The sequence below is a fragment of the Triticum urartu genome, chromosome 2, assembly GCF_003073215.2.
Source record: "Triticum urartu cultivar G1812 chromosome 2, Tu2.1, whole genome shotgun sequence".
NCBI lineage: Eukaryota > Viridiplantae > Streptophyta > Magnoliopsida > Poales > Poaceae > Triticum > Triticum urartu.
In genome coordinates this window covers 731,545,003-731,559,846 of record NC_053023.1, presented here as the reverse complement: position 1 = coordinate 731,559,846, position 14,844 = coordinate 731,545,003, and the positions used below count along the sequence as shown (strand labels likewise).

Below are 14,844 nucleotides of genomic sequence, written 5' to 3'. Positions count from 1 at the left end.
CTAAATAGTACTCGAAGCTAGTAGTCAAAGCTAAGTTTTGGAGATTTTTTTTTAAAAGGCCTCATACACTATTATGTATTCAAACTAAAACATCGCCATTTGCTTCTAAACGAAGGGAGTATCATAGACACAACTTCATAGAAAAATATAAATATATTCAAAATTCCAGGGTGCTGAAATCTTTTTACTCATGCATCCATCCGCGACGTGTCTTGAGCAAATCTCAATGCCGCCTTTCGACCTCCGCCTCCGCAAAGCAAACTTTTTAAAATCTACGAGACCAGGAGATGCTGACAGCCGCAATCTGCGAAGCACGTCACCTGTCTAAGAACGTCGAGAAAGGCCTATGGAAGTTGTCAAGACCACTGCAGTTTGGCTGGGTTCTGGCTTTGAAGGGATTGTAAATCTTTGTGTACTGGATCAGCTTGATTCAGGTTGATTAATACAAATCCTTTTTCCCCCGCAAAAAAAAAAGACCACGAGAACCGGCGGAATACAAACAGATCCACCAAAAACCTAGACCAACCGATTCCCGAAAGACCTATCGGAGACACAGTTCACATGCCCTCTGCGGTCGAAAAATACAAACAAAATCAAAATAGGGCAGGGAGAATAGGGCAACCCTTGCTTGGCCACCCCAAATTATGACCACAAACGTTTACAAATTAGTATATTCTTTGTACACTTAATGAAAATAAATTGCATGACATATTAAAATGTCACAAGATTGGCCCTAGCTGGACTCCCCGCCCCCTCCCGCGACCCGCGCTAGGGATCCTCCCCGCCGCCGCCGGCCGCCCTCGCCCCCTCCCGCCGCCGCCGGCCGCCGTCGCGCGCACCCCCCGGTCCATCTCCCTCTGCCCCTCCTCCTCCCCTCCCTCGACGCTCCTGTCGCCCCCCGAGGCGGCGGAGCGCCCCCCTGCCCTCCTCCCCGTCTCGGCCCCCTCCTTCCTCTTCCTTCGCCGCCGTCGGCGGCGGCGGACGTCCCTTCCCCGCACGCCTGGAGGGGGAGTCGGGGCTCTTTTCCTGTTCGGCGGCGGTGAGGCCCGGCGACGGAGTTCTGCGGGCCTCGGGTGCCCTCGACGCGGCGGCGTGGCCGTTGGCCACGAGGCGGCGCGGTGGGCGGCTGGCCAGCGGCGCCCGCTCGGCGCAGATCTGGGCCCTTTCGGGCCGCATCTGGGCTGGGGCGGGCCTACGGTTCGAGGCGCGATGGCGTGGCTCCCTGGTGGTGAGATGAGGGGGGCGTCGCTGCGGTGGTGGTGGCTCCGGCGGCCGGCGTGCTGCAGCGTGGCTGCAGGGACTGTCCAGCCCCGTTGGGGTCCGGCCGAGCCGGTGGTGGCCTGGCAAGTCCCTGTCGCCATGTCCGGTCGGCTCCACGCGGCGGTGGAGGTTGTTCCCTCCTGTCAGCTGCCTTGCGGTTGCCTCCGAGCCCGGTGTCTTCTCGTCCTAGCTCCAGGTCTCGTGTTGGTGGCCTCAGTGAAACGGTGAAAATGGTGCGGTATCCGTGGTGGCACAGGCTGGTGGGCGGCATGTTGGACGGTACACTTTTGATTCTCTGAGGTGGCGGTGGTGGTTTCGGCGCGGGAGAAATCTCTGATGGCTCATTCGCCACCGGCGCGACTGCGCCCGTGGGCGTTGCCGGACCCTCCTGAGGGGCGTCGGTGATACCCCCTTCCCCACTGCCATCCGCATATCGGGGGAAACCGTAGGAGTTGTCTGGGCAGCAGCGGCGTCGTCGTCGCATTTCTTCTTGAAGATGTTGCTTGGTACACGAGGCTTCGGAGTGCTTGGCGGGTGGTGGTTCTTCTCCGATTGGTGCAGCGGGTGTCGGTCATCTTTGCTTAGTTGAGCTGCCGGAATCGGCATTTGTTTCTTTTCTTTTCTCCTTTTTCTTTTGGGCTTGTTTGTGCTGCGGCACCAATAAACTAGTTGTATCGGTTGGACGCTGCTTTATAAACTTTAACCGTTTGACTGTCTTCTTCATGACAGAGATTCTGAATTGTTATATTTCTGTAAGGCGCCGCACATGCCTCCTTTATTGTGGAGAGCCTTCATCGGATTACACAATCCACTACTAAATTATGGGCATGGGACTCATGCACAACCAACCAAGGTATTCTTGTTTGAGATCGCTGTCGCTGAGTTTGACATTCGCGGCGCTGCTCACACGTAGTGCTCCGTCGCTGAGTACCACACACCGGCTACAGGTGCAGCTGGTGCAAGCTGCCACGGCCGACTACAAGAACACATGAGCACCTCCTCTCGCCTTGTACAATACAAGGTGATTAGGAGAGATGCTTCAAAAAATAAATTGGTCTTTTAAGCCTGCCCTGTCTATAATCAAATAGGAGACGCATAATTAGACACCTTCGTATTGAGAATAGTACTCTAGTGTGTTAGAAAATATAATTTATTTTACTAGGCCTTCCTGAGTATACTCCTACTTTGCATTGTGCGAGTCCTAATTGTTTTCTTTGCGGCTTTGACCGTTTGACTGTCTTCTCCATTAGCCTTCCTCTAGCACGGAAACTTGAAATGAAATTAAATCTTTCTAGTCCATTTAGCACACTATTTCTGGGCTTTATTCATTTTTTGTGTCTTTAGAGACCGCCGTTAGCACAAGGCTAGGAAGCACTACAAAATAATATACACTCTTTCCTTTAGGAACCGACAAGAGCTCTTTAATGAGTGAATTCCACTTTTTACCCCATATTTATACATTTGTGACACTAATTACCCCTTCGAGTGAAAATTGGTCTAGAATACCCCTTTTGAAATCTTTGGACCCTTGTTTTTTGATGCGTGTCCATCAGGTAAGGTGTGAGGTGACGCCCTGTATCCAAAAACATATGGACGGCCACAAGGAGTGGAACAGATAGACAAAAGAAGTTTGGACAAGATCACCAATGATGCCCTCCGATCCTTACAGTTTTTTTTACGAATCAATGACGCAACATGCCGATCCTATCGATTATAAACAAACAAAATGTAAAACTGGGGTAAAACCGTGTTAAAAGTCTCCAAAATCTGACATTTCGATAAAAGTTCCGCTAAATAGGGTAATATGTGTCACAAATGTACAACTACAAGGTAAAAAATGGAATTCACTCCTCTTTAATTTTATTTAAGTAAAAGAAAAGAATTGGTTAGTTAATAAAGAACATTGGAAATTACTACATTTGCAAAACCCGAGCCTATGACTCCCCCACTCAAGTGAACAAAGACGATGCCTTACACACATGAGATTTCAGAGCCACCGTTCTGATTTTCACATTGGTTTTGAGGCCGTGCAGTTGCGACCAACTAGAAATCCATGTAAGCCACCGACATCCAATGAAAGACCGTATCCGCAAGGCATCACCTCAAGGAGGAAGGGTTAGGGAACGACACCGATGCCTGCTTCGACCGACGTCGAAACTTGAATTTTCACCTTGACAACCCGAGATTGAAATCACGATGGAGGTGAAATGGATCTACAATGACGCCGCCAAAAAAGGAACGATGTCCTAGGATGTTGTCGACACCGGCAGACCGAGGTCGAGTTAGGCTTTCACCCGAAGCTCACCCCCGTGGCTCAAGCTGCCGACCGCCTCCCGCAGAGCACACATGCCAGAACACACAACTGTGGCCGCCAGCAGAAGACATCCACCAGGACAGAGATCCCCCGTCGTGTTTGGCAGCTGGGCCCGCCACCACAACGATGGAGGTCGAAGGTATCGACAACGAATTGCCCTGGTGTTGTCAACGTGAGGGATATGGCTATGAGTATGTTTGGCTAAATGCACGCTCTTGTCCCGCAACTAATAAATGATCATCATCATAACAAAAACTCGTTCTCAAAGCACTTAAAATAGGATTCAACGTGCGAAAGTTGCAGCAATCCCACAATTGATATTTCAGAATTGACCTATTCTCGAAAGGTGAAAGCTTAGCTTGCCTACACATCAAATAGCAAACTAACACGGCAAGGGACAGGGTCGATCACTTCACATTTGACAAAAGAACGAAAACTAGCCCCGGAGTATATCGTTTACAACATTAACGGCAGCCCAAAGATTTACGCCAGCTCCGGCTGTTTGCAGAATGGCAAGATGGAGGAGAAAAGTGGTCTCCGAGCGTTCTCTTCGTCATCAAGTATGAATGGCCGGCTCCACGTTGAAGAGTCTGATTCATAGTAGCTGTTGAGTTTTGCTGCAAACTCCACGTCTCCGTGAGAACTGAAATAGACAAGATCTGTCTCTATCATGCCATCCACATTTTCGGTTCCATGTGCGGTCATATCGCCCTTGAGATAGTCGGCGAGATTCGGATAGACGAGCTTCCTCGCGGAATGCGGGCCATAGTAGCAACGACCTGTTACCAAAAATCAGAATTGTCATTGATGATTGTTGATTCAGTAAAAGAGACGGTACACTTCTATAATGTACTCCCTTCGTAAAGAAATATAAGAGCGTTTAGATGAAATTTGGAGCACATGCTTGAAAAAGTTCAGTAAAAGGCCAAAAGCTAAGGGGAATTGCATAGTTTGCTGGAATGAGGGGACTTGCCTATATATGGAGGGGGCAAAGGGCAGCAGAAATCTGGCTTTGGCTCAGCAGCATTCGGACCACGGTTCCCAAACCAATGACCAGGCTCCGATTCCCCGAATTCAGCGAAGAAGAGGGTGTTGATTTGAAGCGGTGATTCAGAAGCAGCCATGAAATTGACAGTGTAACGCTTGCCGTATGCTGTCCAGCCGCCGCCGAGTGCCTCCACGCCACAGATGAAGTTCACCCTATATCTTGGTTCCTACAACATGCAGCAAGCAGGGTCATCAAGTGAAGCAGCTGGCAGAGCAACCGAACTAATGATCAAATCAAAACAAATAATGTACGTACCCAGAAATGCTGCGACGCATAGTTCTCCAGCAGTTGCTCAAGCCTTTGAGCGAAGGAAGCTCCTCCGGGCATCATACTTTGATCTCTTCCTCGACACCACGCTGAGAGCCTTGGCGTGCATTTCAGGAGCCGGAGGATCCACCTGCACTTGTCTTGGAGTGCTGGATCTGAGCGCCTTGTCCAGAATGGAGGCTATGTGATCAATGGACACGACGGTGCTCGTCAGGGCACGCAGCTCGCCCAGAACACGAGGCCTCAGCAGGAGTTGCTGGTGGAGCAATGCTAGGTCGGTAGGCAGAGGGTGTCCGGCGGCCATGGCCGCTTCCTGGAAATGGCTCTTCGCAAGATTTCTTGATGATGATAACATGTCAAAGTGGGACGTGGATTTTGTCTAACTCGTTGCCCGCACATCTTATATCTCGGCCGCACATCAGCCATGCATGTCACATCACTAGGTCCACTATGCTGTCAGATCTGCAAGGTATCTCCGGTGTGTAAGACTCCCGAATAGATTGATGCTGGTGTATATGAGCAGTATTCCACCTGACGCGTCGTACTGTGGGGCCAAGTTATAAGATTCGATCCTACCCTACTGTACAGCATGCACCATTCCGTCTGCTTCTCCTATTAGTATTATCTAGCGCGAAGATTACATGCTAAATAGCATCCCTTGACGTGAGTACTAGTTGTAAGTTTAAGTAATAGTACTGTACTAATTTTTACACGTGTATATTAATTTATTTATTCACAAGGATTAAATATCCGATGCAAAAAAGTTCTTTGTGGTGAGCAAGTAACGTACCGGGACTGTTGGTAAAAAAGGACCTCATGAGCCTTTACAGCGTGGAGATTCGATTGCAAGGAGTCGTCCGTTGCACTATAAAAAGTTCTTTGAAGTTGCCAAAAAACGTTTACACAGGGAAACAAAAGTGTACACTACATAATGACTTAAGAATCTCTGAGACTACAGTTTAAAAAATTAACTAATTCATCGGCGGGGCACAGCTAGCACGTCACCAGTATGCTACGGCTGGCAGATGCTCACCTCCTCAACACAACATTGCACTACAAATAGAAATGTCTTAATATATTTTTAATATATTCTGTAAATATAAATTTTTTAATTTAGTTATGGGGTCGTTGAAGGAAATATGCCCTAGAGGCAATAATAAAGTTATTATTTATTTCCTTATAATCATGATAAATGTTTATTATTCATGCTAGAATTGTATTAACCGGAAACATAATACATGTGTGAATATATAGACAAACAAAGTGTCACTAGTATGCCTCTACTTGACTAGTTCGTTAATCAAAGATGGTTATGTTTCCTGACCATGAACAATGAGTTGTTATTTGATTAACGAGGTCACATCATTAGTTGAATGATCTGATTGACATGACCCATTCCATTAGCTTAGCACCCGATCGTTTAGTATGTTGCTATTGCTTTCTTCATGACTTATACATGTTCCTATAACTATGAGATTATGCAACTCCCGTTTACCGGAGGAACACTTTGGGTACTACCAAACGTCACAACGTAACTGGGTGATTATAAAGGAGTACTACAGGTGTCTCCAATGGTACATGTTGGGTTGGCGTATTTCGAGATTAGGATTTGTCACTCCGATTGTCGGAGAGGTATCTCTGGGCCCTCTCGGTAATACACATCACATAAGCCTTGCAAGCATTACAACTAATATGTTAGTTGTGAGATGATGTATTACGGAACGAGTAAAGAGACTTGCCGGTAACGAGATTGAACTAGGTATTGGATACCGACGATCGAATCTCGGGCAAGTAACATACCGATGACAAAGGGAACAACGTATGTTGTTATGCGGTCTGACCGATAAAGATCTTCGTAGAATATGTAGGAGCCAATATGGGCATCCAGGTCCCGCTATTGGTTATTGACCGGAGACATGTCTCGGTCATGTCTACATTGTTCTCGAACCCGTAGGGTCCGCACGCTTAAGGTTACGATGACAGTTATATTATGAGTTTATGCATTTTGATGTACCAAAGGTTGTTCGGAGTCCCGGATGTGATCACGGACATGACGAGGAGTCTCGAAATGGTCGAGATGTAAAGATTGATATATTGGAAGCCTATGTTTGGACATCGGAAGTGTTCCGGGTGAAATCGGGATTTTACCGGGTTACCGGGAGGTTACCGGAACCCCCCGGGAGCCATATGGGCCTTCATGGGCCTTAGTGGAAAGATGAAAGGGCTGCCCACAAGGGCTGCGCGCCTCCCCCCTTCCCCTAGTCCTATTAGGACTAGGAGAGGTGGCCGGCCACCCCTCTCCCTCTTTCCCCCTCGGGGAATCCTAGTTGGAATAGGATTGGAGGGGAGTCCTACTCCCGGAAGGAGTAGGACTCCTCCTGCGCCTCTCTCCCTGGCCGGCGCCCCTCTCCCCCCTTGGCTCCTTTATATACTGAGGTAGAAGCACCCTAGAACACACAAGTTGATCCACGTGATCTATTCCTTAGCCGTGTGCGGTGCCCCCTGCCATCATATACCTCGATAATACTGTAGTAGAGTTTAGGCGAAGCCCTGCTGCAGTAGTACATCAAGATCGTCACCACGCCGTCGTGCTGACGGAACTCTTCCCCGACACTTTGCTGGACCGGAGTCCGGGGATCGTCATCGAGCTGAACGTGTGCTCGAACTCGGAGGTGCCGTAGTTTCGGTGCTTGATCGGTTGGATCGTGAAGACGTATGACTACTTCCTCTACGTCGTGTCAGCGCTTCCGCAGTCGGTCTGCGTTGGGTACATAGACAACACTCTCCCCTCTCGTTGCTATGCATCACATGATCTTGCGTGTGCGTAGGAAATTTTTTGAAATTACTACGAAACCCAACAGTCGTTTTCCAAGATCCCTAGTGAAAAAACTTACCAATCGATATAACATTAAAGTTCTTCATGGTCGGGTGAAAGAGGCCCCCCTTTGAGTACGTATGTTTGCTATCTCTAAAGTTCTTCGCATTCGACCATAAAATGACTGGAACCGAGGATATAAAATGTGCATAGAAGGTTATATGGGACGTAGTGTCCAGTGATGAAAATATCACAATAATTATAAGGTTGTTTCCCAAATCCCTAGTGAAAAAACTTACCAATCGATATAACATTAAAGTTCTTCATGGTCGGATGAAAGAGACCCGACTTCGAGTACATATGGCTGCTATCTCTAAAGTTCTTCGTGGTCGACCATAAGGAGACCGGAACCGATGATATAAAGTGCACATCGAAGGTTATATGGGACGTAGTGTCCAGTGATGAAAATATCACAATAATTATGAGGTTTTTTTCCCAATCCCTAGTGAAAAAACTTACCAATCGATATAACATTAAAGTTCTTCATGGTCGGGTGAAAGAGACCCGCCTTCGAGTATATATGGTTGTTATCTTTAAAGTTCTTCACGGTCAACCATAACAGGACCATAACCGAGGATATAAAGTGCGCATCGGCGGTTATATGGCACATTCGGTATGGTTTCCTACCTTTGGTTCTGTCTCACACTTATTGTGATATTGTCATCACTAAACACTACATCACATATGGTATATGCATGATACGAGTACACTCAATCCATGTCAGGCTGGTCATAAAATTAAATGCATTTTTCTAAAATGTTGTATGTGAGACATGAGATCCAGAATTTGAGGAGATTAGCAAGGCAGCACACACACCACATCGTAATTCATACACCATCAGTGCTGACCGCACCAGAAAAAAAAGCCTCACCCCCAAATCCAACACAGCAGCACAAAAAATCTTAAGTAATAAGTACGTGCGATTGATGGACGAGACTTGCCTGCTCCCCTCCCGTGTGCCCATCCGTGCTCCCGCATACGTGGCTTGATTTGATTGGAACAAAATAAGGCCTGGCCCCACCCCCTTAAAATCAGGGGGGAGATGATTAGATTAGAAAGAAAAAAGAAAAAAAGACAGCCGTTGGATGAGGTGGGAGCACGGATGGGAGCACGGGAAGGGAGCGGGCAAGCCGGATCCGCGATTGATGGTCAAGCAAAAGATAAAAAATCGATGCCCAAGAATACAGATCTGGGAGGGAAATTTTGAGAAGGAGCAGAGGACAGCTCCTCCTGATTCTTCTTAGCAACCCAACAAAAACTAACAGCGACACATGAAGAATCGCAGGAAAGCAAATGGCATCAAGATTTGGGAAGAACAACCGCGGATCTGGGCCCTCGGCCTTCGAGCTCAGGGGAGGAACTAGTCGCCCGCGTCCTCCCCTTCTTGCTCCTCCTCTTCTTGCCTCCAACTCCATGTGTTGCTGCTTGGTGAAGCGCTGATGGGGGAAGAAAATGCATTACGGTGCTTGGGCGGCTCGCCGTGGAGGAGGACGTCGGAGAGGCGGGCCGCCATCGATTTCAGGAGCAGCAGAACAAACCCTGCCCATGGAGTTCACATGTTAAACAATCTTGCGGAAGGAAACAAAGAAGCACATAAATAAGCAGATCTCAAACACACAGATGAGTGGAACAATGATACGCATGCAGCCTAAGTAACAACTAGAAAAAATCCAACAGAGAAAATTGGGGAAAGAACTCACATGAGGCTAGATCTGGAGTCTGGGAATCGAAATTTGGCAAGTTATAAATCGCTGGGGTGGATGGGGCAACCGAGTGATGGTGTAGGCGCGCAGCTCAATGGTGTAGGGGCCTGGTCGCCTGGACAGATACGATGTGACTGTATCCGGTCGTATAACCGTGGGAAAAAAGAACTAGGGAATCGTTGGTTGGGACCCGGTGGGCCTGGGCGCGCTGATCCACATGATTCATCGACGGGGAGGATTCGCGTTGCGCGCACAAACATATAGGATTCGCCATATTCGGTCAAAGAGGTCGCATTGTGCACGGCAGAGGGTCTCTAGAGCCCACGCCGTCGAGGATCCGGGGCCAGGATTTTTAGAACATCTGCACCCGGGCCCTGCTATCCTAACTGTCCAATAATGCTTTAAGATCTGTGCAACACAACTAACGTTCTATCTGAAATTTTCTTTTTTTTGTTTTTTTGCATAAAACATGTTTTGAAGTTCAAACCTTTGCAGCGTGGCAAAGCTTTCTATCTAGAATCTAGGATAAATCTTTCAGATTTTTGGTCAAAAATAAATATACAAAAAATGAATCTAGGATAAATCTTTCAGATTTTTGGTCAAAAATAAATATACAAAAAATGATTTTAGAAAGCTTTGCCACGCTGCAAAGGTTTGAACTTCAAAACATGTTTTATGCGAGAGAAATAAAATAGAGAAATATGTTTGCACAAATCGTGAAGCGCAGAATGGATGGCTAGATAGGGAGGGCCTGGGTGCAGGTGCTCTATTATATATTTTCGGTCCGCAGTGGCATAGACGAGCTCTGTGAGGCCTTTGAGTGAGCGGACCTCCGTGCGGAGCAGTGTCCAGGATGTCGGTGTACGGCTCGATCATGCTGCGGTCCGGCTCAGGGAGAGGGCTGCGCGTGAGGTACCAGATGGAGTTGACGATGATGTTGGAGACAGGGTCTATGGAGCTGTAGCAGTGGCCGGCGACGAGGATGCTGCGCATGAGCGAGCCTCCTCCGGTGGTGCCAGCGCTAGTGCAGGGCACCAGAAGGGCGAGCGCCTTGACGTAGGAGGCGTGTATGGCATCATGGAGGCGCATCTTTAGGGACTGCAGGTACTCGCAGGCGTCGCCGCGCGCGCACGGGCTCGTCATGTTCAGGCCGTATTTTTGGGCCTCCACCTCTGCCTTGGTCAGACAGGCCGATATCATGGCAGCCATGTCCCCAGGTCGCCGCAGCGACGTGATGCGCTCGCCGGCTCGCCGGAACGTGGTCGTGGTGGTGGTCGTGTGGCCGTCGTCCGAGACGTCGACAGAAGTCGTCTCGACAACGTCATCGCTGACCTCCCGACGAACACGGACGACAACGACTCCGTGGCCGTGGGTCACTTGGGCATCACAGGGGCGGCTGCTCTGGCGACGCAACAGACAGTGGATGGCGCCGACATCGTCGGAGGTGAGACGGCTCTGCCGGTCACCTCCAACCAGCAGCTGCAGAGAGGGGGCGGTGGAGGTGGGGAGCGGGGACGTCATGAGCTGCACCAGCGTGTCGGGCGCGGGGTGACCTGCTAGTAGCGCCGCGGACATGAGGGCGACCTGCGTCCTCGCGGACCCAAGGTCAACCTGCTCATCATCAGCAGCGTACATGTCGTGCTCGACGAGCATGACGGCGAGCACGAGGTCGGCGCCGGCGCAGCGGAGGTAGCGGATGGCCTGTTCTTTCGTGAGGCATCCGAAGTAGCTCATCATGAAATCGATCAGACCATGCAAGGATGCCCATGCGACCTTGTGCCAGGCGTCCTTGTTTTTTCTCATCTTTTTTCGTGGAGAAGGTCGGACGATTGCTCCGACGTCGTCGTCCGGGAGGAGGGAGACGGCGTTGAGGACGATGTTGGAGACGGGGTCGAGGAGGCCGAGGCAGAAGCCGGCGGTGGCGAGGGAGCAGGCGAGGCCCGGCATGGTCGCGCAGGGCAGCCGGTCGAACGCCTCCTCGTAGAAGCCGGCGATGAGGCTGTGGACGGCCTGCTGCGACTGCGAGTCTTCTTGGGGCGCATCACCGGCTCTGGAGCAGCTGCTGTGTAGGCACGAGATGAGGCCCCTACGACTACGAGAGCCGCCGGAGGTGAATCGGGACGCCATCAGCTTAGCGGCTCGACGACGACCAGGCAGACAGGAAGAGACGGCTGGCTGTGGTCAATTGGAGTTCGATGATTCGATCAATTGGAGTTGTATATATAGGATCTGTCTAGGACACATCAAAGCTGATTTTCATTCTGTTTGTGGTTTATTTTTTTTGTCCTAGTTTTTTTTTATTTCTTGTTGATGCATTATATACTTGTGGAAGGTTAGATGTGACATCCTTAAAAAACATCTAGATGTGAATTAGACAAACTGGTATATATATACACGCGACGAGATCGATTTGTTGTTGTTTTCGTGATCGATCAATGGAACATTTGGTTGGTTTATCATTACAATTACACTTTCCTCTTCTTTTTTTCCCTTTTGAACAGTTTATTACACTTTCCTTTTCCCTTCCTGGCCGGTATCTTTCAATCTCCAAAGCCACGTATTTGGGCCCAAGCACATACTAGAAATCTATTACTGCGAGATGGTGGCACCTCGTCTCAAGTGATCGCTCATCCGGTTTTAAGAAAGGTTCCACACGGTTTTGTTTTGTTTTCTTTGTCAGTTTGCTGGGTTTTTTGTTTCCTGAATTCTTAAAAGCAAAGCTTTGTTTTGTAGAGCTCCCGAGCATACACCCCTTCGCGCCGTCCCATAGAGATCGCGGTCTCCAGGTGTTGGGCGGTCGGGCAGAAACAAACGAATCCTTGTTATCCACTCCTCTCTCTCACCCCACACGAATCACCTTCTCCCTCCACCGGTGCACACCTTCCTCCACACCCGGCCTCCATCGACCTAGCCCTCGCGCTGGCCCGCTTCTAACCAAATCCTGAGCCGGAGCTCCTCCTTCCTCAGCCTTCTTCTCCACCGGCGAACCACCCACCCCGACCGGCAGTGGAGCATCCCGCGCGAGCGGACATGCTCCCTTGTTCCTGACTGGTGGCGACGCGGCCCTGCACCCTGCTTCTCCGTCCCGGCGTCGTCCCCCGCCGCGTCAATCCCTCGCCGGGTTAATGTATCTTGTAGCTCGGGCATTCGATTCATGTCGGATTCAGGCCCTTCTCGTCCAACACGACAACAAAAGAAGGCAGCGGCTTCTCTGGCCGCCCCTTGCAGATTCCAACCAACAATACATGGAGGATCCTCTCACAACCTTGCCTCAAACACTCCCGTCCAGAGCTTGCCTGCAGGGGGCGGGTGGATAAGGCGCAATACGTCACTATAGATTCCCCTCCTGCTATTCGTCCACAAGGTGAGGCGTTCTGAACCAATTGTGGATTTGCCAAAGCACATGCTTTGTGTTGCCGCGAGCGTGAGCACGAGTTGCTCGGAGATGTGGTGTGTTGCCAGAGTTTATAGTATGAGTAGTTGCCAGATCCCTTTCCCACATAGTGTGTCTTTTTTTTTGTTGTACACAAAAACTTGCCTAACTATTGATTTGTAGTTGCCTCAAATGTTCGTCAATTTTGCCATCTCATCGAGGTGCTACACAAACTTGATGGAAATTTTGATTACCCAGAACCTAGAAATTTTGGTGCACACCAACGAACGCATGGAGATATGAAACTAGCCTAGTTACATTTCTGGCCACAACTTGCCTAATGTTTTTTATATATGCCGAAAGCTTAATTAATGATTTTGTTAGTAGGTTGCCTGATATGTCTGAACTAGCAAGTAACATACAGAAACACTGTCTGCTTGGATGGTCAAACATTTCTGTTAATTATTGTATCCATATATCAACCCAATGATTTTTGTTAGTTGGTTGCCTGATATGTCCGTCTGCCTAGTTAAACATTTATGTTTATTATTGTATCCATTTCAGCTAAACTGAAACTTGTATAGGAACACATCAGTTTAATAATCAGAAAGGCCTGCTTTATACAATCAGAACTCCAACCGTTCTAATGTTAGTACAAGATATGTGTGCAAGTAGAAGCACATCGGTGCTTGCTGAATAATGCTACCAGAATCACATTAATTTTACAAAGGATTATCACATAGCATTATTGTTTAGAAATGGGTACTTCGGAACAAACTGCGTGAGAATACAATATTGATGGTGACACTAATAAGCATCTTTTTGCTGGTACTTAACGACATGGTGTTGTCATCAGCTAAGCTGAATATAATACTGCTATTTGCCAACCGTTATGTTTATTTTGTTTTTGTTTTTTGAACCAAATTCTGCTTGTTTATACTGCCATTAGAAGATGCCACCTTTAGCTTCAACTTCACGTGGTTGTAGGACGCCCTGGACCCTTACATGAGCAGGAAGGCGGTGGAGCTGCACTGGGGCAAGCACCAGCAGGACTACATGGACGGGCTCATCAAGCAGCTCGCCATCAGCCCGCTGTATGGCCACACCCTCGAGGACCTCATCAAGGAGGCTTACAACAACAACAACCCACTATCCGAGAGCAACGATGCGGCCGAGGTAGTTTCAGCTTCCTATTTGCGCACACTGAGATTTCATCTTCTGGTAGCTCCAGCTTCATTGACTGTTGCAGGGAGATGAAACAGGGGGATCCTGCTGTATTTTGATTGCCGCAATTATTTGTATCATGTGGTGTGTTGGTCTGGAACCATCACGTCTTCTAGGAATCGAAGCAGCCGGAAGGCGGTGGCTCTCCCGAGGCAGGTGCGCTGCAGCAGATCGAGAAGGATTTCGGCTCCTTTAATTTTAGGGAGGAGTTCATGCGCTCGGCATTGTCATTGTTGGGGTCCGGTTGGATTTGGCTTGTCTGTAAGTCTCCCTTAACTATTTCAAAGTGTATTCACAATAATAACTATTCAAAGTACATGCTATTTCTGTCCAAGAGCCCAGTTAATATTCTCACATAACTAAATCCTTTGCTTATTGCAGTGAAGAGAAGCGAGAGGAAACTCATAGTGGTTCAGGCGCAAAATGCTATCAACCCACTTGCTTGAAAATTATTTGCATTTTGCCTACATCCCAGCAGGACTTGCTATTTATTTTCCCTATTTGCAAGCAAGAAGCTTTGCCAACCACTTTCAGGTAAACCTCATAAATCCCCAATACCTTTCCAACTAGTTTTTTCTGCCTCCCCAGTAGCTGGATGTTAGCCTTTTTTGTTCCAGCAAATAAAGTGAGTTGTTTGAAACTTATATGCAAACTGCCTACATCACAACAGGACTTGCTCTCTGGCCCCCATTTATTCGCAAGCAAAAAATGTTTCACTCACAACTTCCAGGTAAACTTCACACAAACCCCAGAGCTTTCCAACATGTGTTTTTATGCATC

At 48.5% G+C, this 14,844-nt stretch overlaps 1 pseudogene; it reads left to right on the top strand.

Moving 5' to 3' along the window:
• The first annotated feature begins 13,833 nt into the window (after positions 1-13,833).
• LOC125534470 lies at positions 13,834-14,510 on the top strand (annotated as a pseudogene).
• The last annotated feature ends 334 nt before the right edge of the window (positions 14,511-14,844 follow it).